Here is a 24890-nt window from a genome sequence, read left to right as displayed (position 1 = left end):
AGCATCTATGAAGTTCCTATTCGATGACAACATACAATTCCTACAGCGCATTTTTTGAATTTGCAGTCTTGTGTCCTGTTGGCTCTAAACAAGCACAGCTTGCAATGCACAAGCCAGAACTGTGCTTTTTATGTGCTGTTATTTTCGACCCAGAAAGTATAAATTTTACAGGATGGCACGTTATGAAAGCTTTGTATCTCTGTGCATCTCAAACAGGAAACGGTTTTGTTCCGAAGCCAGTTTGTCAGCACACATCATGTACAGCCAGCAGATAAGCACCTTCAACTGATAAAGCGAGCATGAGTCACACGCTCCAATCATCTGAGTCACACACTCTGTATAGTTTCTTACTAAAGCCACTAGATGGTAGCAGAGCTCTGGATCGGTCTTTGATTGTGGACCATGGTCACAGTAAACCACTTCCTGTGATTAACTCCTCCATCCACCCAACACATAACTACTCACTCTGCTGTGATTCTGACTAACATTCTTTCGTCATACTGCTTTACAATTTCTAATCAAAAATAACTTCTCCTGAGTGTACATGTGTGATTCAGAACTGATGCAGTTTATTTGTTGTTGACACATTTGGACAGTGTGAAGGCTGCCCGTGGCACAAAGGCAAGGCCGAGTCACTGAAGCGCAGCGGACGGCTCCTGTGTGTCTGCACTTCTCCCCTCACAACAGCTTTTTCCAATCTTAAATTTGGATCAGCCTCTCATCCGACAGCCTCTCAACAAATATTATTCTTTGAGAGTTGTATTTGGCTACATGACAAGAAATGCTATTATAATATCCCGAAACCAGAGCACTGAGAAACTTACATTTGAGAAGGAAGGTCCATTTCCTGAAGAAAATGATGTTAGTGCCGGAGGTTGTGTGCTGCAGCTGTTACCAGCTGCTGCTGTAACCTGCTGCTGCTACAGCAATGTTTAACATGTTTCAGAACCACCGACAGGGAAAATTGTATCAGATGCTTCCGACTTGATATACCATCCCCAAATGTACAACTCTGCTGAATTTTGGTTGGCATGGACTTTTACATTCAAGATATATGGCAGTTAATAATTAGAATGGTGGTGTTTTACTAATGGCCACTAGGTGGAGCTGTTGGTGGCATACTTAATGTGTCATAGACATGTTCATGGCAAACTTGTTCACAAATTCTATTTCATTACAGTCAAAAAACGTTTTAACTATTTGAAACTTGGAGTGACATCGCTTTTCTCCTGCTGCTCTCAGGCACCTTTCATAATTATCGAGCCCTTTGAACTCTAAACAAATTGGTATGATTTCTTTTAAAAACATAGGGGAAAAAGCAATGGGCAACTGTGTAATTAATGGATCACTAACTGCTCGAAATTATAATATGTAGAAAAAAAATTATTGCAGAATATATTTGTTTGTTTATTATATTGTATTGTATTGTTTATTTAGTGTATATCTATATTTATAAATATCCTGATTAGACATTACAATTATTTAAAAAAACTATTGTAATATTGTAAGTACTTTTTGCAGCTCTTTTCCTTTTTTAATTTTCTTCTTTTTTATTCAGGTAATTTTAACTTTTTACCAACATCTTGCTATTTCTTTTGGACATTTCTTTTCTTGTAGCTCATTGCCATTGTCCCATGTTTTTCAAAGACATAGAGCCACTTTGCTCAGCCTCCAAAGGATTAATTCATCTGGAAAACTGTTAGATACCTGTGCCAATTTTGGTAAAAAAATAAAAACAATTTAAAAATAGACAAGCTTTTTTCCCGGCTTTATTTCTTATTGCTGATGGGGCATCCTGAGCAGTGAGTCTAAGGTGCCTTGCTCATGGGCATCTCAGGATTCAGGAGCATGAACTTGCACCTCTCCAGCTACAAGTCCACACTACAAGACCACATACTTGGTCTGTACAGGGACCTGAACTGTCTTTCTTCTAAATCCATCCATCATAAAATTCTAACAAATCTGATTAACATATTGTTAAATATATAATTATGATAATCATAAATATAGTTTTCCCTTAGCTCATTTCTTTTAATCCCCAGTTTTTTTTCACTGAAACAATTTTTTTAAATCTGGTAATTTCTTGCAATATATGGAGCATTTCTAAATTGCTCATTGACTTTTCATGTTTTTGAAAGAAATCACACCAAAGTGCTCACGTTTCAAAGGTTTAAATACTTGTGAAGAGAAGAAGAGAAGTGATGATAGCAAGAAATTATAAAAACAAAATAAAACTTTTTTTAAAAAGGTGCAAAGTGCTTAAAAAAAGTAAAATAATTATGTAACATAACTACTGTAATAATGATTATCCCCCAATCTTACCCTCTACCTTTTTTTCCCCAAATCTACTTGCAATTTTTAGTTTCTCATTGCTTTTTTCTCTATATATTTTTAAAAGAATGTGCTCAGGGTGGAAAGATTTAAATACTTTTGGAAGGTGTCTGAAAGCAGCACAAGAAAAGTGTTGTCGCTTTAGGTTTCAAAGGTTTAATATGCATCGGCACAAATAATAGCAGTGATTAAACATCATAAATATATTCTTCATTAACAGGGAGCTCAGCATCTGCATACAGCATGTTTGAGAAGTACACAATGTCCTCATCGTCTAAACAAAAATGTGGAACGGACCAAAAGACGGCATCAGCTGTCTTCCTCTCAGATGAGTTCGGGAGCGAACCATTTGTCATGCAAACACATTATTTAACTAAAGAGCCAGATGAGACACATCACAGTTCAGTTTGTTAACATTTTGTAATTTTAGGTGTCATTCATAATCTAATTTCTTTTTTTTTCTTATTTTTTGTATTTGTTGAAGCACAGTTCATAAAAAGGTGTTCTATTAGTCCACGCAGATTAAAACACAGTATGAAGTTCAGTCACACTGGGTTGTTTCTGTAATAATTATCCTAAAACCATGAAAACAGATGTGTCTTTATCAACCTGGGTAGGACTAATAACCATCTTTCTCATGGTTGGATCACAGATTCAAGGGCCTTTTAGGACCGTTCATGTACAATATTACTAATGGATGCCAACAAGTCACTGGTTTTTGGCTGCAGTTTGGCACTACCTGCTGTTTGGTTAGCAGTGAATTAGTTCCAGTCAGTAAAGCCCTCTTTTACAGTGAGTAGTAGACACTGTTGGTGATCCCTTTTCACAGCCTGAAAATGACACTGACTGTTGAAAAGAAATCAATAAAGCCTTTAATACCTGAATCAACATGGGTTTTCCTGTGCTGCATACCTTTTGTAGTTTTTCTTAGGTTGTTTATGATATCTCTTCTTGCGCTGTAAGGTTTCATTTCAATATTGTTATACTTGTGCAATGACAATAAAGACATATTCTGTTCTATTCCAGCAAGTGAATATTGTAGGCTACTTCTTTGAGGGAGAGGGACACAGAAGCTTGGATTTGTTTCTGCTTAGAAAGTCACAGAGTTCAGCTAAAGGGCTGTCCTGCTCGTTTTTGGATTTTTCTCCTCATTAAGGTATTTCACTTTTGATTGTCTGCCTACAAAATCCATACTTTTTCCTTCACAGTACAGCTGTGCAAGATTAAATGCAAATACAACCTGGCAGTATACAAATTAGCCCTTCGGGGCTTTCTTTAGAGGTTTCTTATTTTGTAATGTGCTGCAGTGTGTACTCGAACACACTGACATCTGTGCAGAAGTGTCAATGTGGATGTGTTGTAGCAGAAAGCTTTTGGAGTAAGATATTCATAGTCAGTTTGAACAAACTACTGAATTTCAATTGGAGCTTTTCAAACTATAACAGGTCTGAAAACATGCACTGAAAAGATGCAAAATTGAAACAAAGAGATGCAAAAAATCTACAAAGAAATGCAAAATAAGAGAAAAATACAAAAAATGACTACAAAAACATGAAAACCAACTACGAAGAGAGGCAAAATGACTAGAAAAACACAGACAACAACTACTCAGGCACAAAATGACTACAAAAAATGCTAAACAACCACAGAGACAGAAAACATCCACAAAACAATGTGGAGATGCAAAACGATAACAAAGCGTGGCAAAATGCTCAAAAAATGCTCAAAAACAAATAAAAATGGCAACACTGAGGCCAAAGAAATTCAAAATGACCAAAAAGTAAACCAAAATGATAACCAAGACACAAAAAACATCTACAAAGAGTCCACACTGACAATAAAGACACGCAAAAGATCTACAATGAAATGGCAAATGAAAAGAAACACAAATGACTACAGATGCAAAATGACTACAGACACAAAATGTTTAGAAAAAGATGAAACCAGAGCGATGCAAAATGACTCAATGACACAAACAAAAATTGCAGACACAAAAAACTACAAAACATTTACAAAGAGATGAAAAATGACAACAAAGAGATACAAAATGACAATAAATATGTGCAAAAGATCTTCAGTGAAATGCAACATTAAAAGAAACACAAATGGACTAAGGAGCTTCAGGTGTCGTGCTCATATGTAGGAGGAGTGAGGGGCCTTTTACGTGTCTTTGTTAAAGAGTCCATTGTCTCACACTGTGCCCATGCTCAAAAGATACTGATAAAACAAAACAGAGTCTGAGACATCCTGACTTGTAGTTGCTAGCATGGCCCAAGCTCAGAAAACACGTTTCCCACATTTCCCATGATGCAAAATCATTGCAATCTGTCCTTTCCTTTAAAGCCAGTGGGGTTTAACATATTCATACACTTAAAATCCCCCACTTATGCATCTTTCCCTCAACAGTGCTGAGCGGTATGAAGTGAAAACAATGTTAGAATGGAGCTTCCAGAGCCGTCTGTTTATTGTTTAGGTTAAAATGTTTGGATACAACCACTTTTGTTCCATTAAGGAAGCAGCTAAAACAACTCTTTTTGGACGCGATGTTGTATTTTATCAGCAGTGTTGGAGGATTTGTTCCAAACGCTTGGCTTCATGTATATGCTGCTGTATCATAATAACATGGTGACCAGTACAAACAACATTCCTCTGCAGGGAGGTCCACGTTTCCCCCATCAAAAAACGGTTAAAATGTCTAGAGAAAAACTATATTTATTATTATAATAACCTTATGTTAAATTATTTTACAGAATTATTATGAAATTCGATTATTTTTTAAGGTCATTTTCTTATTTAGGTTTTTTGTTAAACTTTGTTTTTGTTTTGTTTTTTAATTTTAGGTAATTGTGCTTTTTTGTTCCAAATTTCTTGCTTTGCTTGCAGCAGATTTAACCCTTTTTAATCTGGCATGACATCACTTTTGTAGTTCTGCTGTCAGATGCCTATTACAAGCATTTATACCTTTGAACCCTGAGTAAACTGGTGGAAGTTCTTTTATAAACACAAAAAAAAGGAATGTGGAACTTGGTAATAAACATTTCACAAAATGCAAGAAATTAGGAGATGTAGAAAATTATTTTTAAAAAGCAAAAGAAAAATAGTGAGGGAAAAAAAAGAATAAAAAAGAAAGTTTCCCTAGTGGAAAAAAGCTAGGGAAAAACTATATAATTATCATAATTGCACATTAAAATTTAGTTACAAAAATATTTAAATTTTTTGCGTCCCTATGTACAGAGGCTTAATCCTCAATGCAGCGACCACAGTTTCGATTCCAACCTCGGCCCTGTGTTGCTTGTCACCCCCTCTCTCTCCCCCTTTCACGCTTAAGCTGTTCTATCTAATAAAGGCAAAAGGCCCACAGAGTAATCTTACAAAAATAAATAAATAGATAACTATATATATATGTATAAGCAGTACAGATTACAAAGTATAACATGTTTTTATGTGAAGCTACAGAATCGACATAAGAATAAATCATGTCATAAAATATGAATATCTTAGAGAGAGTCAGAAATGAAAAACTCAAAGCAAGGTGCATGAACATGCATTAGAACATGCCTTGTGAACATTAATTTTATCATTAAAACACTGACTACTTTTCTGTGAAGCTTTAAAACTTTAAAAATGGACACTACCCAAATGCACTTCAACAATCAGCTCTTTGTTTAAGGGAGAGCGCCATCTAGTGGGCTCAGAAAATACAGAAAATGGGTCATGAGGCTTCATTTATTCATCGCTATTTTGTATCAATTAAAAAGAAATTAAAAGATAATCTTCACTAATGAAGACCCTTTTTATGACTTTTGAAGTCTAAATACATTTAATTGCCAGAGATAAAAAGCTAACGTTAGACGATAGATGAAAAAGTTTTTCTCTGTTGTTGAACATAATGTGAAAGTCTCTTGAGCTTGTGTTAACCACAGACCTTATGACAGGCTTTTAACCAAAAAAACATTAAAAACAACATTGACACAGAGATGAGGGAAGTGGAGGTGCAAAACTGCTAACTCATTTCTGACTTTTAGGATTCATTCCTGGGGCATTCATCTCGGCTCAAAAAGTCTTTCCCCATCCCCCCTCAGTGGATTAATTTTTTTGAGGGTCAAAACCCCAGTGAAATTTTTGTTTTACGATCAGGATTCTATCCATTCTGTTTGTTAACATTTAGAAAGTCAAGAAGAGCTGAACAATTCGATAATTTATCCCCATTCAAGTTAGCAGATCGCTAAGCTGGAAGTTAGCTCCTTGGCTGGCTTAAGCTCTCAGTGGCCTCCTCTATGGGCTCCAAGATGTGGAAGTTCTGGGAGATTTCATACTCTGGAAATCAGCCTGTTTTGGTTTCATGCACTACTGAGCAAATCTGAGGAATGAACAGGGCCGTACTTCCTACGCGGTATCCAGTTCTCTTTATACATTCATACTTTCACTGGCAGGCTTTTAGCATCCTTGTGGCCTTTAGCACTGCCCTAAGTGTGTAATTTGATGTCACAGTGAATCCATATATGATGTAATCAGAGGGCGGTTCAGCCAGGGTTAAAGCCGGAAACCTCCTGTGTGTTTGCTGCAATAATGTGATCCTCCACCGCGGCCTCTCGGTGTCTCAGGACAATCCTGGCAGATCCATTTTCAGTTTATTTTATTTTTTTTTTATCTCTCTTTAAACAACGTACGGAAACAATTATTGAATTACGTCGAACTGAATGCAGCATTTAATCTCTGTCATGTCTATTGAGGGCAATGGTAAATCTAAGCTCAGCCTTGTTTCAGCCCATAGGAATGTGTCCAAATCATTTTTCACAATGGGCTGAAAAAGCTGGGGCTGAGATTCTTTGGAAGAGTTATGAAGTTCATTTTTGCAGGCTATGTCTCTATCCCATTCAAATGTCTAAATTTCATAATCAAAGAATTATGATAAAAGTGGAACATAAGAACCAACACTGGGAACACTGCTCTTGGACTATAAATCATGTTAAATCTGCACTCTTAGGCCGCATTTAGAGGAAAACAGCCCTACTAAAAACTGAGGTCTTTCCTTTGCATTAAAAAAAAAATCTGCTTTCATATGATGATATTGTCAAAACAGTGCTTATGAACATGGATCTGCAAACACAACCAAAAATGCTGTAGTATGCATGCCAAGCCAGTAGTTAGCAGCGTAACTTTCTAACCATAGAATTTTCAAGATTACACTCTGGAACCCGGTTTCAAAAGTTTGTGTTTTTAGACCCCTGAAATGTCATTGACTGAACAAAAGGCCAAACTGCAACAAAAGTTAAATGTTTTATGCAAGAACAGTTGTCATGTAAACAGCCACTAAGAGGTCCAACGTGCAGGAGTTAGGGGGATATTTTGCATTGAATATGACAACCAAAGCTATGTTTTCAGCGTCAGATCGCAATGCCAAAAGCCACCTTTTGCATCCATAAGGTCAGCTGCTGAATGGCGTCAGCTGAGAACTTGGCCAGACAGAACCTTTCACAAGGTTATTATATGCTGCCAGACAGCCTTACAGCACCTGCTGCAGCAGCATTATACGCCACTGGATGAAATCAGGTTTAAACGCTGCAGGTAAAGATGTAATATAAGAAGCACAAAGGTGCCCAGTGGGTGGATGAAAGAGGCGTTGGATGATTTAAACAAACCATGGACTTTCGTGCAGGAGTGTGGCCTTCACGTCCCATCAGAACGTAATCATTTTTTTCGACAGCTAACTATGTACCTCTTTTGCCTAAACCTAACAATCTGTCCCCTTGTTGCCAAACTCTAACCATTTGTGCCAGCATGTGCTTTTGTTGATGTCCTGGCATTGGTTGCCATGTGCTTTAGTTGCCTTAACATAATGCAGCGTCATCCCACCATGTGCTTTTGCTGTTATTACAGTAGGAGCATCACGTGACGTCAACAGCCGACATAGAAAGATACCGAGAGCATAATATGAAGACCTGGAAGTCGGCTGCAAAGCAGCGATATGTGACGACTTGTGAAGAGAATGTGTTGAACGAATTGTAGTTGAACATTACGCAGTTAGGAGCCAGATATTTTTCTCCACTGTTGGTGGAGACCCAAATCAAAACTACAGCAAATTTAAATATTGAACTTATTTTCATCAGATAGCCAGAAACTCTACTTCAAATCCTGTTGCTCCATATCTACTGGATTTGTAAATATATAACCTTTAGCTAACATGTTTGCCTTATCAACTTTACAAATTGATAGGATATTGATGTTGGGTTTATAGCTTGTTGCACTGCCACCAAGAGGCCAAAAACACTAGTAATCATGTGTGGAAGTGTCAAAAAAATCAATGAAAACCCTCAAAACCCCTCTTTTAGCACAATGTCCCTTTCTGCTGACAATTTGTTTACTCCATGTGTTAAAGAGAGGACATTTTCTCAAAATTTGAGCTCTTCGATGGACTTTCACTTTAAAAGTAACCTCTGCCAAATGTTTGTGGTCGACGTAATTGTGCCCAGTCGTTTGTGATTTATAAGAGAATTCCAAATCAAAGTGGTGACTGAATGAAAGAAGTCTGGATTTAAGGGTTGACATAGCAACCAGAGGAATAGAAATTAACAGCAGAATGTGTTCTCCACTGACCCTATTGGTTTGAAACCTCCCATTGTATGGTGTATGAAAACATTCCTTGCGTGATGGCCTGATGATATAACAGATGATCTCATTGTGCTCAGAGCCGCAACAGTGAAGCTCAGCCCTGCTGGGGTTAAAAACAGCTGGTTCAGCCCAGAGCAAAACTCAAACATCTCAAACAAACATCAAGCCCGAGTGGAGATCACACAGACAGAGAGCGTGTGTATTCTTCTTACAAAGAACAAGTGAGAATATTTTACTGATCAAATGTCCGTTTTAGGGTTGGGGTGTTTGCTCAGGGCTTTGAAAACTGTCAGCATTAATTGAGTTTCTTCCTAAAATGCATTGTATGTATCCTTGAGGCCTAGCTAAGTTTATGGATGCATTTCTTTTTTATGAAACTTTTGCAAAGCCATTTTTAAAAATATTTTGAGATATGCATTTATCATCTTTACCATCTATCACTATTGCTAGGCCTATGCTAAATATTATTGTCATTGTATGATGATGAAAAAACCCTAAATGGAATATATATATATATATATATATATTTTTATGACAGTTAATTGGTGCTATGGTGATTTGGAACCAGCCTTTTTATTAATCAGATGTTAACTTTGTCAATAATGTATAGGACAAATGGTCAAAAGAGTGTCTGTAGCCCCTTTTCCACTGCACAAAAAAACTGCTAACATCTTGCTTCTTAACACACACGGGAAAGGTTACAATCGGCATTTACACCCACGTCACATGACTCTGCAGTAGTCACAGGTAATTATCACTTCCAGCCCTGACTGGCAGTGATGGAAACACAACACCTGGGTAAACGCGCTTATTTCGGCTCCTTACCAGGGGAGATGCATGTACCTGAACTAATTACCTGCCATCTCCACCTAAACAGCACTAAAACATTGATCCAGATCCGTTTAAACTGCGTTTGAAAGAGAGACCGTATAAGTAAAAGATATATAAAGGAGAAGTAACTACTGTAAAGTTTTCACAGACCTCTGTCCATGCTGCCAACCCGCAAACACAGAAAGACATGCTCTGCTGCAGAGCCATGTACGCAGCCCTGCTCTCCTGGCAATTGGAAAGGTACAAGGGACAATGTAGATTTATTTTGTCATTTTTCTTAAACGTGGCTTAAGAAGAAATTAAATTAAAGTTGAGCCTATTGCCTATTATTAGCGGGATAACCTGTATTTAAAAAAACTGCGCACACATGCTAATTTTGGCGGGGAAGGGGTAAATAAGTATAAAGAGCAAGAGGGTGGATTGGTCAATCAAACATGGACTTTCAACCAGAAGACCACTGTGAATAACAAAAGTCAACGTAGTTATGTGACTTTACATAACTGCCTAAATTAAGTAAGTTTACTTAACTTTTATCCTGCCCAAATTTTTTTTTAATGAAGACCACAGTATTTATGTAAACTTAACTGAAACCTTTGCTCAACGTAAACCACGTTAACTATGTGTTCTAACCTCCGACCCTTTGTAATAAATTTTGCATTGGCATTGTTGCCATCACGTGATTTTAACACATTCATGCCCACCAACGCATAATGCATGGTCGAGAAGTTGTATCCATTTCCTGTGTTTTTGTGAGACAGTGTTGACCTGAAACACGCTTTCTGTAATGAAAGGATGAAAGATGCGTCCTGTGGCCTGTGTAGTCAATGGTGATCTGTTGTTTGTCATAGGGTGGATGATTGAGACAGAGACGTGAGAGATGCTTAGTTTCAGACAAAAAGTGGAAAAATAGAGGAGAAAAAAGGTCAGAAAATGAGAGCAAAAAAAGGAAATGATGGGACAAATACAGAACATGGAGACCAAGATTTGGAAAGATCTCCTGCGAGCCACGCAACGAGTTTCCGAGCCAGTTGTGCTGTGTGCCAGGGTCATGACATGGGGATGGTGAGAAGTAAGTGAAAGCAGATGAGAGTGCTCTAGTCATGCGAGATCGCCTCAGCTGACACCTCAGCTTGTCTTTCATGCCAGGAAATTAGTGTGCAATTGTGTGTGTATTTTTGAGCATGTGTGTATGTGTGATTCTTTGATTGGATGTCTTTCAGTGTGTGTGTGTGTGTGTGTGTGTGTGGGTGGGTAAGAATGCAGGGGAGTTGGTGGTGTGTGAAGGGGGATCTCTCCTCTAATCAGACAGAAATGTGAGTTGTAAGTCTGTTGTTTCCAGTTAAGTCTGTCAGCACTGACCCCCTTTTATTCCTATAATCTCCCCTCTTATGGTGCACAGAAAGACTTTGTTAGTGTACTTTAGACAGTTTGACTGCAGTATATGGAGGTCCCCTGTTTGATAGAGACATCGCTTAAGGATGCAGGTCCCCTCTAGGCAATTTCTATCAAAAATTTTAAAAAGCACATTTGCAGCAATATTATGAAAGAAGACCTAAAAAGTAAATTTTCTATTCTATTCTTTTTTATTTATTTATTTTTTATTATTCAAATTGACCACAATTAGAAGACTATGTTTGGACGGGGTTCCAAGACTGGAGTATATTGGAGCGTATGTGTGTGTGGGTAGATAAATATGGGAGTTTGTGGTGTATTAAGGGGGCTCATTCCTCTTATTAGACAGACATGTGTTTTAAATCAGCTTTTTCCAGTTAAGTCTATCAACAATGATGCTGACCCCTTTAATTCATAAAATCTGCTCTCTTTTAGTGCACAAAAAGACTTTTTTGTTGTACTTTTTTGTTAAAAATAACAAAGACTTCCTGACTAACGTCCTGATCCAGGGATTCCTCTGATCCCAACTGATGAATTTTGAAACCGTACAAGTGTGGATCTAGAGTGATTTCCAAAACTGCCTCTTTAAATAACAACTGATATGTTATTCAACCTAAGAATTTTTACCACTGCCAAGAGCATTCTGCAGAAATCCATGCTGAATCTGTGCATTGGGGATCAGGTCAGCAGGCGAAACCGCACGTCACGTTGTTTCAGCCTCCCAAAGCCTCCCCTTCAGTAAAGGAAGACGGAGCTTGTAAACACTGACTCTATCTAATTATCACAAGTCTGCATCATATAACCCAGTTACAGGCGTAATATGTCTTGTAGGGGTGCTTTCCAAGCAATTTATCTTGATCATGAAGCCTGTAACGCCCAGCCATTGCAACAGCTTCATCATCTGAAGTAAGATATCAAAAAAAAAAGGATGAGAGAGCTGGCTTTTTTCAGTTTTTTTTCTGTGCTCATTAATTGGTTTTGGTATTTCCTTATCTTTTTATGACTTTTTTTTTGAATGAAATTGGCCAAAACTCTACAGGATCACAAGACTAAGGCAGTTTTTTTATGGGTTTCTCTTCTCTACGAAAATTTCAATATTGCTGCTGAAATCTCATGTTCAGGGCTGCAGTTGTTTTGAAGTTTTGAACATTAAGTACGTTTTGCAATTTTTTTTTTTTAGCCAGCAAAAATAAAAAGATATGCAATTAAGGTGGGATTTATAACTTTGAGTCCCAGGCATGAATATATCAGACTACTAAAAGTAAAATTCTAGACTTAAAGAAATACTTCACCCCCCCCCACAAAAAAAAAAAAATCTTTGAGATGACTGCAGAATAGAGGGATGGGAGAGCACATACCTTAGATATAATGTTATGACTGCTCAACACATTAATTAAGAACACAGGATGTATATTTCAGGGTAATGTGATTTTTAACTGCTGTCTGTAGCTGCCGCTGTGTCTGACATACTGGTACTTAATTCCCTCAGAATGATTTGCCCGCTCCAGTTCGATTATCTTTTTTTTCGATTTTACCTGTGGCAGTGAATCTCTTCCACTCAATCTGAGATAAAAAAGAAAACATAAAGAAAGCACTGAGTATTTATGCATTGAAATTATGTACCTGATTTTTTTTCTCTGAATTTAGTTCTTCAAATTTTCAACAATTTCCACCTATATTTTTCAATGTTTACAAATTCAGAGTCAAAAATTCAAGAAAAACAACCATATGATATATGTTTAAATCGCTCAGTTTCAATAGAGCAAAATACCAGTTATAAATTTCTGGTTTAAACATCTGGGAACCCAGGGGAAAGTAGTTGATTCAAGTAGTTTGATCAAGTCAAACCAACATTCAGCCAATCAAGTTACACTCCACTGGTCACATGATGCCGATGCCAGGAACTGTCAGCTCATGGTTGCAGCTCATGTTGCAGCTATGTCAACAAACACGAGCAATGGATCAGATGGAACAGATTTACCTCCATATTCACACAGTGCATGGATAGACACGTTGTTGTTTTGCATGGAGGGTTTTCAACCTACTGTCTTGGGTTTGGAGCTTCAAAAATGTAAATAAATGTGCAATTGCAGACTGCAAAGCCCAGCCCTTGCAAAACTTTGAGGTCAAACATCTAAACAAAGAATGAGCGTGACTTTCTGAGCAGAATCTGATTATATTCTGCCAGACAGACTGTAGCTTGTATCCATCCACTTTGAACAGCCAAATTCAAGGAGCACGTGGTGGATGCACCTTGCCAATTAGGCTTAACACAGTTAGTCCTGGTTGAAAACACAGTTGAAACTTAGCTGTGGAAAAGCGAACTGTCTGTTTGGGGCTTGCAGGCAAAAAAGTTTATTAACATATGTGAATTATGGAGTTTGGATTTTCCACAACAATCAGTCATTCTGTCATCAGCAGCAGATCAATCTCAGAGCTCTAACTTGTGTGTTTGTTGGCACAGCCGAACGGCACAATGGTGAGATAGAACACTGTGCAACGGAAGCTCCACATCTGGTTTCGGGCTTTTTGGATCACATTGAGGAGATATGGGCCCAGTGTCAGGAGAGATCTCACTGATTCCCATATGCTGGAGCTAAAAGTGTTGGGCAGACAGCTGTGGCTTTGCGCTGTGACTCACCGAGGGGAGGAGGGTTTCAAAACAAATGAGTGTGATTGATGGCTGCGGAGGAGGAACCAGGAAGTGTTTGGAAGCGGTGGTGGTGGGCTTAGGGAGTTCTTGAACAATTAGAACCAACACTTCAGGAAACCAGTAGGGGGATGAGTGGTTGTTTGTTTGTAGTCACAGTTACCATAGTTTCCAAATTCAGTGCTCAAGACGGGGACTGGTTTGTAAGTGGCCACTTTTTTTTTTCCTTTTAAATATGTTGCATTATATCAGAAAACAATCCTTAATGCCTCTTGCAGCCACATGTGTGACAGGATTACAGTAGCCATCTGCATTTACTCCATCTTGCTTTCCACTTCAGCAATATATAGCAAAAGAGCTAGATCCATATGGCTAAATAACAGGATTGTGGAAGTAGAACATAGATTTGGCTGAACCAAAGCATGTGAGGTCAGTCTTAAGAGTGCCAAACTCTGTCCATGATCGTAACACATTCTCATCCCAACTCATCTACGTATTAATGACGCTTTAGACATCCTTCTGTGTCAACTGTTTACGCTCCGCGATGCCTTTACAGTGATGTCAACAAATACACATGGTGGGATGCGTGTTGCTATGATTACACAACATAGGAACATGGCAACCAATGCAGACCGTCACATGGTAAGGATTAGGCGTATAACATTCCCATTCCCATTCCTAACGGGATGCAAACTCCGGACTCGCACATGAAAGTCAGTTGTTTGTGGGACCTATCCACGAGGTTCTCAACTGACGCCGTCCAGCTGCATTTTAGGTGGATATAAAAGGTGGCTTTTGGAGTTATGCTTGTAAATCGAAAGCACTTACAGAGTGGACGTATAATGAGTTCAAAATGAGAACGGTTTGGTGAGTGAGTTACAGCATTGGCCAGAGTGACTGACGATGTAAGAGCTGGTGTTTCCCTGTTGGCTATTGCTCTCTGGAAATAAATGCACGCATATACGCTGACAGAGCTTTGGATGTGGATAGTCCTGGATTACTGTGCTCTTCACTTTCTGTAACACAATGGTAGCATTGAGGAATGGTGGCTGGTGAACTAGCTAGCTGCTACATGAGTTAAATGTAACAACGTAATGCATCATCAACACGCTCTTGTCACAGCGCAGGAAAGCACTGTACTATGAGTGACGTCTTTGTTCGGCTCATTTTCTGTCACTGTAACTGCTGCATCTTAGGAAGAACCGAATGTCCACAACATGTCACACATTTACATCAAGCTTCCTGTTTTAACTCTGGTAATTCTTATTCTGCTTACAGAACATGCACTCTAAACAGCAAAACGTGATCTCCGCCTGGTGGACCCTCCATGAATAGCTCAGCAACAGGTTTAACCAAGGTAAGTTTGATGATGTGTCACACAGGATTCTTCCTGCTACAGTAGCAGGTAAGTAGTCAGCATTAGGAACTAACAGTTTAAATGTGAGGATATCACAATTATGTTCGCTAAAAGCATTGTAGAATTAGTAAGCTAGCTAGCTAACTGTAGGCAAAGTGGCAGTTTTGGATGATGGAAAGAGACAATCACCTCATCAGATGACACAGGCCTTAAACGTGTAACAGTTTTTGACTATGATCTGTTACAGTGGCAGTGCCACCGCTATGAGAAAAGCTGGAAATAAGACACTGGCTAAAATTGAAGTGAATGATGTGTGTTAAAATCTCAGAATGGGTGAACACCTAAAACATGTTCCTTAAAATATTTGACGTGAGAAATGGGCAACTCAGCAACAGAATGTTGGTTCATATTTCTTGGTTTAGATATGCTTGTTCACAGTTTTTGACAGCTACCATTTTCACTTTGCCAGAAGCAGTATGGCACTCACTTCCTGTCCACAAACTCTCGCTACTACAGCTACAAAGGCCATTAAAATAGGTTTCTGAAAACATTTTAGACAAGAAATATGGATTATGTTGTTATACATATTTTATGTCATTCAATGGAGTTTCACCAAGGGAGGGGGGACGGATATACAGGCACAGGTTAGATGAAGAGAAGTTCACCACACTTTATCTCCACATTCTACCCACATTGTTGGCTTTGAAAGACAAAAATATAAAAAATGAATAATTTACAGCCCAAATGAGAAATGACTGATACAAATGTTAAAGCATACAGACCTGTTACAGACACATTCAAACCTTATTGTTGCAATCAGGGCAATCCTCAGTTGGACGGTATTTTGTGTTGAAGAAGAGGATGAAATTTCAGCACAGAGTAGACAGATTCATTTCCCCAGAGGACTATAAAAGTTTCACAGTGTTTATGCACAATGGAGATGTTCAAGACACTAGCATCCATCAAAAAACCTTGAATAAACAGACGTCTCTCCCTTGACAGCAAACACTGTCTTGAAATATTACTACGAAAACTTTCCAAGTTAGTTACTTTCCGAGTTATGAGCACACACAGTTCATCTGGTCCTTTTTCAAGGTTTTAAAAAAATGAGTCTTAAAGTCCTGCCTGTCCTCAGGGCAGCTGCTGCGACACGGTAAACTGTCTCATAAAAACAGGGCTATGTGCTGTCATGGGCACTTTTACAAGCACTTTATTATATCTTTACAGTTACCCAAAATTATGTAATACCAGCCCCTGTAGCACCTATTTGCTAAGACTGAAAAGTGCACTTTTAGGAGAACATGGATGGGATTCTCACTGTAGCTGATGTTTTAGAGAAGGCTCTTCCCACAGCCTGACGGACAGACAGCTCTGTGGTCTATACTAAAGAAAACAGCTGGAAGATTACTGAGGAAATACCACACAGCGCAGCATGGGTAGCTGTCTCTCTCTCTATCTCTGTGTGTGTGTGTGTGTGTGTGTGTGTGTGTGTGTGTGTGTGTGTGTGTGTGTGTGTGTGTGTGTGTGTAGATATGCTTGATTTGTGCTCACGCATTACTGTAAGACTTCAATTAATTACCCGAGCTATTACAGGGTACCAGGTACAAGGTTGATGTATTACTCATTTTCAAACATAGTTTAAAAAATATAAATTAAAATTTGTCCTTAAATCCTGCTCCATTTTTGGAGTTAAGGAGTCTCACAGCCTGAGGAAAGAAGCTGCTCTGTAGTCTAGTGGTTCTGCATCAGATACTGAAGTATTTATTCCCAGAATGCAGCAGGGTGAACAGACTGTGGCTGGGGTGGCGGCTGTCTTTCAGTATCTTTGGGGCTCTGTGCAGACACCTCACTTCACCGAGGTCACTGATGCTCTTTAGAAGGGAACCAGTGATGTTCTGCGCACTTTTACTCGCCCGCTGTAGAGCCTTCCTGTCCTGGGCCGAGCATGAAGCATGCCAGTTCATGTTGTTTCCGGTCAGTATGCTTTCTGTTGCTCCTCTGTAGAAGTTAACCAGGATCTTGCTCTGGAGTATAGTCTTCTTAAGTTTCTGTAGGAAGCAGAGTCTTTCTGTGCTTTTTTAACCTGGGTGCTGATGTGTGATGACCAAGATAGGCTCTCAGTGATCGTAATTCCAAGGAACCTATAGCTGTTCACCTGCTCCACCTCAGCTCTACTGATGTAGACAGGGGTGTGCGTCTTTCCCTCCTCCTTTCTAAAATCAACAGTCAGCTCCTTGGTTTTACTGACATTGAGCAGTAGGTTGTTCTCTGTGCACCACTCTGCAAGATTGTAGAATTCAAAGTCTCGTTGCTGTTTGTAATACGGCCAATGGTAGTGGTGTCATCCGCATACTTGCAGTCATGGGTGTTTAGTGTGAACAGGAGGGGACTGAGCACACAGCCCTGGGGGGCACCTTTGAAATTCACAGTCAGGTTGTCAAATTGTATGCATTTTTCAACAAGATCATAATGAATGCAAAACGTCAAAGACATACCAGAGACTTTCTTTAAGTCATGCATGTGGATTTTTATTGCAGATTTAACAAACAAATGAGCTAATGACTTAATGACTGTAAATTGTGCTATAAGTGTTCATGTATTACTGCCATCCTTACATGTGCATCTGCTGTGTATTGATTGTATTACTGAGACACAGACAGAAGAGACATGAAGAGCAGCGCGTGTTTGATACCATATATGCTCATCTTGTCTCCTAGCTGTAAACAGGAACATTAGTAATTACAGCTGTCCTGGTGAAACAGGCACAATACCGACCATCAGCAGCACCATAATGTTCTGGACAAGGTCGTGAAAAAAATTCTGTCCAAGGAGGCAGAGCCAAAACGAAGGAATGCTCACAGTGAATACAGGCTTTGGTTGAGGATTAATTATCACCCCATGAATAGTTCTGGTGAATACTCTGACAGCAGGCCAGGGATGTAGACTTCTGCTGACCAAGGTGAGACATGGTTTTGTTTTCCTAACCGACTAATTCAATTACAGACATACAAAAGCGTTTTATATTCAATTCTGGATTTTTATTCCAAATATTCTGTCTTGGCAGTGAGTTGGTTGTTTTTTGGATACATTTAAACAAACTTCGGAGTGTAAGGTATTTCAAGAATGAGCTGAAAAGTTCTTCAGCAGCCCCGGGGCTGGATTCAAAGCTATGCGTGCTCCCTCTCTCTGCCTGGTTTCTGCAGCACATTCAAGGCCACTAAGTCCAGCAATGTAAACCATGTGCTGAGGTTGTTTTACAGGGCTGGCTTTTATAAGAGCATTTAACCCTTTGAATTCTGGGGAAATTGATGTGACTACTCTCAGAAACATGAGAAGAAAGGAGTAAGCAAGGAAAGAAGAAATGACCTAAAACATTAAGAAGAAATTTGTAATTAAAAAAAACAAGTACAAAAAAATTATGAAAATTATTCAGAAAGAAACAAACCCAAAACCAACCAACCAAAAAAAAAAAAAAAAAAACAAGTAAGAAAATAAAGAAATAACCAGGATAGTGCTAACAAATGATTAGAATATTGTAGTAGTGTGAATTTTGTTTTACCCTAGCTTTTTTCCCAGGCATATTTCCTAGCTTTAAAAAAAAAACAATGTTTTTTGCTAAATTTACTATTTTCAGACTTAGTGTTGTTTTTTTTCAAAAACATGAAAAAATTCAAGAAATTAGTAGATTTTGAAAAATGCTCTTTAAAAGCTAGAGAAGGAGTAAAAAAAGCAAGGGCAAAAAGTCTGAGGAAAAAGGAAAAAAAGCTAGGGAAAAAATAGTATTCATATTATTATATTATTTATATTATTATAATTACATATTTTAAATGATGTTACAAAATTATGGGTAATTTCCTTGTTCTTTAAATTTCTTTTACTCTTTTTTCTTTCTTTCTTTTAAACTAATTAGGTAATTTTCTTCTGTTTTTTATACATTTCTTGCTAGTTTTGGGGTCTTTTTTTTTTCTTTCATTGGTCATTGTCTTCTTCCCATTTTGAAAGAAATCAATCCAGTTTGCTCAGTTTTGAAAGGGTTAAATACTCATGAAAGGTGTCTGAAAGCAGCACAAATAAGTGATGTCAAAGGGTTAAAATGGGCATGTTTAAAACTTGAAACCGTCTGGATGGAGTTATACCCTGCTTGTTGCATAACCATAAACTCATGTCAGTTAGCCTTGGCTGGTTTTCAGCCCAGTGTCTATTGTTGTGCTGTTGCTGAAAAGCCTTGCTGGTCCGGCCTCTGACTGGAGGCCCACACCCCACAAAATGATTCTGACCCGTGAACACTGAGACTGGCTACCCATGTGTTTTGAATCTAGTGAGGTTGAATAGTGACTCATGCTGAAGGTTCTTCGATCCACCATTATTGAATCTGATTAATTTGGCACTGTCACCCAGAGAAACAGAGAACAACACATCCTACTCAAAACTGAAAAATTCATAGAGGATGGAGAGGACTGAGCAGAATTTCAAATGGGTGTTTACAGAAGCGTAATGGACCTTCTGACTTACTTTTTCCTGTTTCTCCTCACCACAACTCACAGCAGAGCCTGAGCACAGCTGCTGCAAATGTCATGCTAGAACTGAGTGTTCTCAGAAATCCAATTCATCATTACAAATAAATACGGGAAAATTAGATACACTTTTGTGAGAAATTCAACAAACTAGCTATTTTTATTCCGTATTGACATCAGGACTGTATTCACATGCACGCAGTGACCCGGCTGCTGGCCAGACTCCAGTTACGGCAGGGCAGATGAGAGTTAAGCTGTTTACATGAACCTTTGACATCACACACTTGTCTGCTGTTGCCTTGAATAAACCATTTAGCAAAATGTTCCTGTCCTCCTTCACGCTGTTCTCATCAGGTCATCAGTTTAGTTTAGGTTTTGCTCTCAAAAATGATCATTACATATGTTCTTTTGTTAACAAATCTGAGTATACATATTCGCCCTAATTTGTCTGTAAAAGAGTTAACTGATTTAACTGGGTGTACATTGATTTTCAGAATAAAGATTTTAAATATTACAGGTGTAAGATCAGCTAATACTGAAATGTTAGATTTAAATAGTGTTCCATAAGAATTTATACAGTTTAAAGGAAAAGATCATTACGATTTTGTCATTTTTATATGTACTTGAAATGTACCTGCAATTGTGGAATGGCCCTTTTATAAGTTAAAGGATCAGCGTGAAAGATTTAGGGGGGATTTTAGTGGCATCTAGAGGTGAGTACTGCAGACCAGCTGAAACTTCTCGATTAGAATTCCTGCAGTCTCAGGCTGTTCTCATCAATGATTTGTACGTTTTACTACAAAAAAATAAATGCAGCTAATTTGGACACATCCTTCGTAGTTCAAAAGGCCGGGTCACGCGACCAGTGCGCTGACGGGAGAAAACAAGGAAGCAGCACCGAGCAGCGAGGGGGCACGCTGCTGTGATGGATCTGTCGCAAAGCACTCAACTTTCACCCCAGTATACCCACGGAGACATTTGTTCAGAACAAAAACACAACCCATTAGGAAACCTGTCTTGTTAAGAGCTAAATAGGTAAAGAAAAACAGTCTTACCTTATGTAATAAGCTTGTTTCGATCTCACTCTCTTTTGACTTTAGCTGTTCATATTTTTTTACTTCCGTTTCTCCTCTCATGTGTTGAGCTGAGGAGCCAGTCAGAGTGATTTCATTCAACAACGGGCTCCATGGCCACCGATTCGAATGAAAAAAGCCGACAAGGGCCAACAGTACAGGACACATCACGGCAACGAGGGCTGTTAACATGCGTCGTCAGTTTGGTGTGTTACGGCCTTTAGCTCCACTCTCTTGTCCAAACACTTTTAGCTCCACTTCTAAGAGGGCGAGGACCAAGCAGCACCATTATGCCTCAGTTTGGGATTATACACTGCATTGTGGCATCCTGCAATCAAAAGAGGCATGATGGGCGTGACTTTAAACAAACAAGCATCTACCTCTAACGTAACAAATAATTAATTTAAATCATTCAACATCTCTGTTATATGACAGCTGATCCTCTGCTCGGAGGGTAAGAAACTCCCAAATCTCATTGTTTTCCCAGTTGGCGGACATTTATGGTCGCCTTTGTTTTTTCTTTGAATTAGCCGCTATGCTAAAGCTATGCTATCTATATGCCCTAAGGTGGGTCGCACACATAAACACGTCGTCGAGACATCACACCTGTGCCATCAATGATCATGTCTTTCCTGCTTTACGTTTTACACAGAGCTCGAGGTGTCATAATGGCAACGGCACTTTAACTGCGGCTAATGCTACTAAGTTGAGGGAACCATAATGCAGCTCAGTTAAAACCAAGTATAATGTTTCCTGAGAAGGACAAAAGTTAAATTTTCCATCATGGAAAGCACTTCCATCTCGCCATCACAGATATGTCACCAGTGTTCTTTGTATTTCTTTGGCTTGATGGATGAACCCATTGAACCATTAAGAGTGTGGCCTCTTGAGTATTTTTAGCCATTTGAGTTCCACCTTGTCAGCCATTGGCTCTCTTAAGTGGCCTTGAGCTTTTATCCTGACGTGTGTGCCAGCTCTTGTTAAACAAAAAGTGACAATAATTTTTCAATGCTTGTTAGTCAACATATTCAAGGCCTTGGGACACTGCCCTTTTTCCTGATAGGTACCCTGACTCTTAGTTCTTGGATTTTAATTTTATTAGCTGATGATTTGAGAGGAAAATGCGCCTTTGTCCAGACATCCCTTTGGCAACAATGTTGTTTGTGTCACTATGGAGGCCATTTAATTGCTGTTCCAATGGGATCACGATAGAATACACCTCTAATATGCCAAGTTATAAATCCAGGAGGACAGTAGCTTGCAGCAGTGCCAGTTGTACTCTGTTCCATGTATAGATGTTGCCTTGTGTTAGCAGAGTGATTTATCTCTTCCTACAACCAGAGGCCATTGTTACTGAAACCACACAGATGTCTTTTTTTTTTCTTTTTTAAAGGTTTCTTTTGGAAGACCACACATTTTCCATAATGCATTTCCAAAAAGGCAAACCACCAAAACAGCCATCACTGCAGAGAATACAGTCACACATTAAAGTTATTAGTGGATAATCAGCAGTAAGAGCTGCGTTGATTTACACTCAGAGACCGACTCTCCACAGAGCAGGGTTTGGTTCACTGGCACGATGAGTCTTCCTCATAAAACTTCCCGGAACACCACGGCTTTGGAAAGAACTCTGCTCGGTTTTTGGAGCAGGATAAAGTCAAAGCTCAGCTGATTCCCAGTGTAACCATCCAGAAACAAAGAGCCCAGTCAGACCACAGCTTCAAGAATGATTTTGAAATCTTGTTTAACCCTTTGAAACCGGAGCAAATTGGCTTGATTTCTTTCTTTCTTTGCCTCGGTCAGCTAATGTGCTAGAACCGCCTGATCATACAGCCACAAAAGGTGGCTTTTAGCATCAGGATCTTACGCTGAAATAACTGCAAAAATGATGGTATTGAATTTGATAAGACTCTTTGACACTGAATTGATTTGAAATTGAACTGTCTCTTGCTTGCTGCTAGTAGACTGGTTTCCCAGGAGTATTTTTTCTTTTGAAATGAAGATGTTCCACAAACATTATATTAACTTTCTTGATTCAAAATTCAACCGAATCCCTCGTATGAGCATTTTGTCTTAATCCGGAGTGGGAAATAATAATAAATAATAATAAAATATTAGCTTACAAAATAGGCCCCAGCACTTTAGAAAATGTCCTTTTCTGTGGGAGTTTTTCTTTTTTCCTGTGAGTACAAAGGAAGTGCATCCCAAACCATCCATGTGTGGTTCATGACGTCAAATTATCTGTCAAATAGAGTTACCACTATATCACTATTGTTCTTCTTAATACAACATATCGGAATGATGATTTCCACATTCGCTCTCACAAACACACACTCCACTTGACTCACACTAACTCTTACTCCTGTCCACATGCAGACTAAACCAGCGTTCACTGACACACAGGGAGCGGTGATGCAGGCCAGACAGAAGCAACAGGTCACAGATGACGCTAATGGCCTGCCAGTAACGACTTCACACAGGGGACTTTCTCCTCTCACAGACTGCCTCCTATCTTCTTTTTTCCACTGCTCTCATAAAAGGGGAGCTGATGTGGCTGCCAACTCAAATACTACTCATTGCTCAGGACATCACTAGCAGGACTCAAAGTACATGGAAATTTTTGTATGAGCTGACTTTGGCAAGTGAAAGGGATGATTAATGGTGTGAACATCACATGTTGTCACTTTACGTATTATGATCTAGGTATCCTACTGCATCCGCTGTTTATATTTTTGGATGCCACTGTCATGATGTCAACATAAGGACATGGTAACCACTGCAGAAACATCAACAAACTCACACGCCAGCATGGATGGTTAGGTTTAGGCAAGATAGGCACATGGTAAGGTGTAGAAAAAATACATCACATTTAGACGCAAAGCGACCATGTGCATTTGTTGTTTAAACATAACCATGTGCTTTTGTAGCATAATCCCACTATGTGCTTGTGTTGACATCATGGCAGCAGCACATCACTAGCAGATGCAGGAGACCTAGAACGTAATATGTAGACGCAGAAGTCCACTGACAAAGCTGCAACATGTGGCAACTTGGGATTAGAGTTTGTTGGTAACTCACACCAAAACTATCTAGACTGATAAATGACACTATAGGTGAACTATGTCTTTAACGTGAATTACAGAATAAACCCTGCTCACTTCAGTCCTCTATATGAATACAGATATGTAGACAGTTAGTCTTTTGGGTTGAATAGTTATAGAGATGTTCAGACATCTCTGTGCACCTCTAACCATTAGTGTTATTGTAGCAGTTAGTGTGTGGGAGGGCCGGCTCACCTTTGCCAGTGGCAAAAAATTGCCTTTCTACATGTGTCCCTGACAGCTTTGCACAAACAACATTAACACCACTGCCAACAGAGCTCAGAGGAATAGTATAATGCACAGCTATATGTTCATCTGGCTGTCTTTCCTGCCATCTCCAGAGAGAATTAAACCTCACTGAGCTTTAATCATTTTCAAATGGGCCTCAGCTGTCTGGAAGAAACCCCACTGCGCTCCAGCTGCTGATTCAAAACATGTTACAGTTATCTCAAACTCATAAATACAACTTCATTTTTTCTGAATATTCAAAAAATATGTGAGTCTCTAAAGTCTTTAACCTCAGTTCATCAGCATCACTCATTTGGTACATTAAAGCACAGACTGCTTACTATATTAACAACTGCTAAATTAAGATTAAACTGTATTTCTTTGTAATTAAAAGGAGCATTGTGTGAGATTTAGGGGGATTAAGTGGCATCTAGTGGTGAGGATCGCAAATTACAACCAGCTGAAACTTCTCCCTGTTAGAATTCCTTCATTGTTCTAGAAGTTTTTACCAGGAGCCAAATTATCTGCAAAAGTCATCCCAGCACCTGCTGATATGTGCTGACTTTTTAACTTTGTGATTTCCCCCTTTTGGGTCCAGATGTTCAGGAGGTTTTTACTGGGAGCTGAATTATCTTCAGAGGTCTCTTCTTATCAAGCCAGTGGGTCTGGGGATTTCAATTAGTTAAATACTGAATAAATTAGTTTCAAGTTACAAATAAGCATTTCCACATTGTCTGGCATGGTGGCATGGGCTAGCTTAGCACCTAAAATCCAAATAAAAATCCATTTATATTTCAAGTT

At 38.9% G+C, this 24890-nt stretch overlaps 1 protein-coding gene across 1 annotated transcript in view; it reads left to right on the top strand.

Annotated features, from left to right (window-relative positions):
* LOC121955440 (toll-like receptor 5) overlaps positions 1-24890 on the top strand; it is a 165171-nt gene that overhangs the window by 26144 nt on the left and 114137 nt on the right. The window contains exon 3 of the mRNA XM_088089334.1: positions 15095-15173. The gene's annotated coding sequence lies outside the window, so the exon portion shown is untranslated. The remainder of the gene's footprint in view (positions 1-15094; positions 15174-24890) is intronic.

The sequence above is a fragment of the Plectropomus leopardus genome, chromosome 16 (genome assembly GCF_026936395.1).
Source record: "Plectropomus leopardus strain MGB_pleo_1.0 chromosome 16, ASM2693639v1, whole genome shotgun sequence".
Lineage (NCBI taxonomy): Eukaryota > Metazoa > Chordata > Actinopteri > Perciformes > Serranidae > Plectropomus > Plectropomus leopardus.
This window is presented reverse-complemented; position numbering and strand designations above follow the sequence as displayed.